The 4,968-nt window shown below is 56.7% G+C and overlaps 1 protein-coding gene across 1 annotated transcript in view; it reads left to right on the forward strand.

Annotated features, from left to right (window-relative positions):
* Window positions 1-998: 998 nt before the first annotated feature.
* Window positions 999-4,968, forward strand: part of NR2F6 (nuclear receptor subfamily 2 group F member 6) — a 26,086-nt gene continuing 22,116 nt past the window's right edge. The window contains exons 1-2 of the mRNA XM_026654914.2: window positions 999-1,339; window positions 1,584-1,881. The gene's annotated coding sequence lies outside the window, so the exon portion shown is untranslated. The remainder of the gene's footprint in view (window positions 1,340-1,583; window positions 1,882-4,968) is intronic.

Below are 4,968 nucleotides of genomic sequence, written 5' to 3' on the forward strand. Positions count from 1 at the left end.
TGTAATCACACTTTACATAACCAACACTCAGCTTTTTGCTGGCTAGAACCAAGCCACCCACCTGCCAGACAATGTAAAGATCCTGGAGGCCGACTGAAACCACAAAAGCAAGAAGCTGACAGTTCGGGCTCACTTCCCCATTGCTTGGGCGCCAGTACGTCAGAGGCTCCGGTAACCCGGTCACCTTAAGACCTAGCACCCGGCACCCCCGCTGTGAGTTTTCAGGCCGCACAAGGACTGCCTCCCTCCGTGTGTGTTAGTGGGTATCTCCTGAGCCACCCCCGTCAGCCGAGAGGAAATGGAGGTTTTATTTATGTCCTGAGCAGTAGTAGAAGTCCCTTAGCTGTGCTCTCTGCGGTCTCAGGGCAGGCTTGACTCAAGCCCTGTGCTTGTTTGGGTCACAGCGTTATTGATGCACATTTCTGTATTTCGGGATGAGCGCGAGTTGTGAAAGTGAAGGAGAAATACACAGAGTGCTGAAAAAGCCCCGTTGCAGCTCTGCTCGTGCCCTTCAAACCTGCCTCCCTGGTCTAGTCCCAGTAGTGCAGTGACCATGCAGCACGCTCGGGTCAGTCCTGTTTCTATTCCAGGAGAGCCTAGAGGCTGGAGCCGAGAGCAGGGCGCCATTGTGTCAGGCGCTGTACGCACACAGGAAGAGACAGTCCCTGCCCCAAACAGCTGTCAGTCTAAACCAAGCTGGACAAGACAGGGAGTTGAGGAGACTTGGCCAAGGTCACACAGTAGGTCAGGAAATAGCACGCAGGTCCCCTGAGCCGCAGGGCTGGCCCCTTTGCTCTGAGCTCTGCTCACCAAAGCCAGGCTGATAATTCTGCTACAAAACCAGGCCGCTGCAGCGCAACCAAGCGCAGAATTTGGCCCCAAGGTGAAAGGCTACGGCAATACGATAGCAAGGGGCCGAGCCCCAGTTCACTTGCCTTGTTTGTAGTTTATTTCTTAGTTAATTATTAATAGGCCAGCATTACACTGACTCGGCAGAATGCATTACCACCTGCAAGCTGCCTGGCTCCCACAGGGACTCTCCCTGCCACTGATTCGTTAATAAGATTTCATTAACCAAAATAAATCTGGAGCTCGTGTGCTAATTAGCAGGCACTGCACACGCAGCCCCGCACATCGTGTCCGCGCTCCTTTACCATCGTCTTTCTATGCCCCCTCTAGCTGTGCCCCCTGGAGAGCTCACAGTCAGACCTGCTTCCTGGGCGCCTGGGAGACCCGCAGAGAAAACCCAGGTGGGGAGCGCGCTGCACAAGGGCTGCGGTGCTGATGCAGGAGCTGTGTGTTCGGATGAGACTTCAGATGAAGACCTTGTGCAACTTCGGTAATTAAGAGCCCTTTGCAAGGGGGGGCAGGGTGCTCACGCTGTGTCCTGGCCACATGCCAAACTTGGGCAACTACTTTCTATCTTGCTAGATCCCCACCACTGCCGTGCAGCTGGATACTTTTCTTTGGTCCTAAACTACGTCGCTGCTGTGTGCTGTTAAACAGCCGCCATGTTCTCCTCCAGAGGTGGCTGCATTCCAGGGCTGGGTGAAATGATCCATGTCTTCCTCTCCATCTTCTAGGTGAGCACAGTCCAGCCACTGGGGCAGAAGCAACTATCAGAAACCGCCTTAGACAGTTCACCTTTGGCCATGCCCCCAGCTGCAGTTCGCTACACAGAACGAATTCCTCCCAACTGGAGGCCTCCTCTTCAGGGTGACAATTCCACAGGTGCCGCTAATATCCTTTGTGTAAGCTGATGACCTTTCAGTGACCTAGGATATATATGTCACATTTCAATTGGGGGGCCTTGTCCCGCCCTGTCAACAGAAGCCCTCACTGAATGCGCGAGCGTCACATTTCACAGTCCTAGGGTAACAGGTGAGTGAACAGTATAGTGTGGGAAGTACTTTGGGGAAAGAATTGCTGTTTTCAGTAAAGGGTAAAGTTAAATTATAATAGAGAGGAAGGGTGGCCTTGGGCACAGCAGGGGGAGTCAGGAGGCTTAGGTTCAACCCCCGGCTCCTTCAGACTCCCTGTTTGACCCTGGGCAAGTCACTTTGTCTTTCTGTGCCTCTGTTTCCCCATCTGTAAAATGGGAAGAATAATCCTCCCTTTCTCATGCCTTGCGTCTGTATCGTACCCTGGTTGGAGCAGGGAGCGTTTCTTACTCGTGCCTGTGCGGGTACAGTGCCTAGCACAATGGGACCTTGCTTTGGGTGCGGCCTCTAGATGCCACTATAATAATCGTGTGCGTGCGTGTAACCACTATCTTCTACTGGATGCAGCCAGAACTGCGCAGCTTTGCGTCTCAATACACGGCAGTCGGAGGTGTGATTGCAGCATGTGCAGACCTACCTGATCCAGCTCAGGTATGTTTACACATGTTGCAGTCACGCCTCCCAGTTGCAGGGTGGACACGCTCTGTGTGGCATTAACCCTATACTGCATTTAGCCACTAGAGATTCTCCCTTAGCTCAAGGGGCCTGTGCATTTGGAACAGGAGGATGTGAGTTTGAGCCCCACTGCTGCGGTGAAGGTGAGAGGGCCACGCTGTTACTCCTGAGGGAATTCTGCGCCAAAAAGTTAAAAATTCTGCGCCAAAAAATTAAGTGTACTCACAATATTTTTAAAATTCTGCGAATTTTGTCAAATAAATGTGGAGGCTCCAGCACGGCATTGGGGAGCACAGGCCACTGGCTGCACACAGGGCCGGCTCTACCATTTTTGCCCCCCCAAGCAAAAAAAAAAAAAAAGCTGCTCAGACTGTGCCGCCCCAAGAATGGACAGAATGCTGCCCCTTATCATGTGCCGCCCCAGGCACATGCTTCCTCCGCTGGTGCCTGGAGCCGGCCCTGGCTGCACAGAGGTGAGAGATCATGGTGCAGCTCCCCCCTGGGACACAGACTCAGCAGTGAGGCTGCACCCAACCCTGACACAGCACAAGGACCAGGCCTGCCCCAGAAACACCCCAGGGCCCTGCCCCTCCATGCCAGGTGCACCAGGTGTGGGCAGGCAGGTTCAGCAAGGCAGGATCCAAGTGTGGAGGGGCTTGGGGGGGATCCAGGTGTGAGTTGAGAGGGTTCTGTGTGGGGCAATCTGGGTCCTGGCAGCTCAGTGGGGGATCCAGGTGTGGGAGGGATCTGGATGTGCAGTGGCTTGTTGGGGGGTTTGCGGTGCAATGGTAATAGGACTCTGCAGGGGGGTCCAGGTGAAGGTGGTTGGAGCTCACGGGGGGGAGGGGTTCTGGGTGTGGGGAGCTCAGTGGGATGGGGATCCAGGTGCGGGTGGCTCATCCGGGTGGTCCAGGTGCAGGGGGAGTGGGGCTCGATAGGAGGGTCTGCGTATGAGGGGGTCTGGATGCACAGTGGTTGGGGGAGCAGCTCTCTGTACAGGCATCCCTCGCCCTGCAGTTGAGGACTGATGGGTATAGGAAGCAGGGGGAGGGGGAGTTGGCAGAGCTTCCTTCAGCTGAGGGAGAAATCTGGAGGTGGGTCTGACCCAGCCCTGGATGCCACGCAGGGGAAGAGGAAGTCCCGTCCTCCCCAGCCCAGCCGGGACTAGCAGCTGAGCCCGGCACTGGGTCGGAGCCACCAGCCGGGTCTTCCCTAGTCCCGCCCTCTGCCCCACAGTGATTTACCTCTCTGCTGGCTGCTCTGGGCACCCGAAACATACTGCTGGGGAGGGTCACATGACTGCTCTTATGGCTTCCCCATCAGAAAGTCATTTTTCTGTGGGGAAGCAAAGAAATCTGCGGGGGACATAAATTCTGTGTAGGCGCAGTGGCACCGAATTCCCCCAGGAGTAACGCTGTGCAGCACAGAGGTCACTGTAAAGCCAGGCCCATGGATAGTATTATTGCTCCTAAGGTTAATTTGCTGTAGTGGGGCACATGCTGGGGTTGGGTGTTTCCAACTCCCCCGCCCCCAGGATGACAATCACGGGGTGCCTGGGTACGAGCCAGCGGAGGGGAGATTTTGCCGATCCTGGACATTTTGTAACACTGGACAAACAGCCAGAGCAGGAAGTGCTGCACCCTGAACCTCCCCTGCTCCTGTAATGGCCTCTGCCACCCTCCTTATCTGCAGGCCTTTCAGGAATGCACAGCTTGTTTAATGTTCTGGAAGGCCCTATGGGAAGCAGACTGGAGACGCTGTAAATGGCCCCTGTTATCTGGCGGGGACGGCTGCGAAAGCAAACAGGGCTGCTGGCAGCCGGGCAAGCAGAGGGGCTGCTGCCTGCCAGGGAAACTGAAACGCAGGGTATTGCACAGCAAGCTCTGGAGAGCGGCCATGCACGTTAATATCACACACTGCGGGGGAAGGGACCCTGAGTGGGAGCGCAGGGCCGGGAGGGCAGGGGGTCCCATGGGGGAGTCTCCCATAGGGGAGTGGCCCGAGGGTGGGGAGTGCAGTGCTGGCTGGCTGGTGGGGCTGCGGGTGAGCCCGGGGGGCAGGCAGAAGGGCTCCTGAAAGGGAAACCTAGTGCAGAGGAGAAGCTGGGGGGTGGCTGCCCTGGGCCAAACGGACAAAGATCAGCTGTCCTGGTCACTGGGCTGGGGTCAGTCCCCACAGACTCCAGGGGCAGCTGTTAGATCTGGGGCAGGGGCATGTGCCTGGCACCGGGGTATCATGGGGGATCCACTGCTTCCTCCCAGGGCCTGGGACTCCAATATCTCCTCCCAGCCCTGACTCCCCTCCCCTCAGGTGCTGGCTCCCCTAGGGCCCCAAACACTAGGAGAGACAGGGAAGGAAGGAGGGAGGGAGGCGGGTGGGTGCTAGGGAAGGGGGAAGAGAAGGATGAAGGGGGAAGAGGAGGACGAAGGGGGAAGGAGAGAGGGAGGTGGGTGCTAGGGAAGGAGGGAAGGGAGAGGAGAAGGAGTGAGGGGGAGGGAAGGGGAAGAGGAGGACGAAGGGGGAAGGAGGGAGGGGGCGGGTGGGTGCTAGGGAAGGGAGAAGAGAAGGATGA

Source organism: Terrapene carolina, unplaced genomic scaffold, assembly GCF_002925995.2.
Source record: "Terrapene carolina triunguis isolate 2854851 unplaced genomic scaffold, T_m_triunguis-2.0 Scaffold194, whole genome shotgun sequence".
In the NCBI taxonomy this organism is placed as follows: domain Eukaryota; kingdom Metazoa; phylum Chordata; order Testudines; family Emydidae; genus Terrapene; species Terrapene triunguis.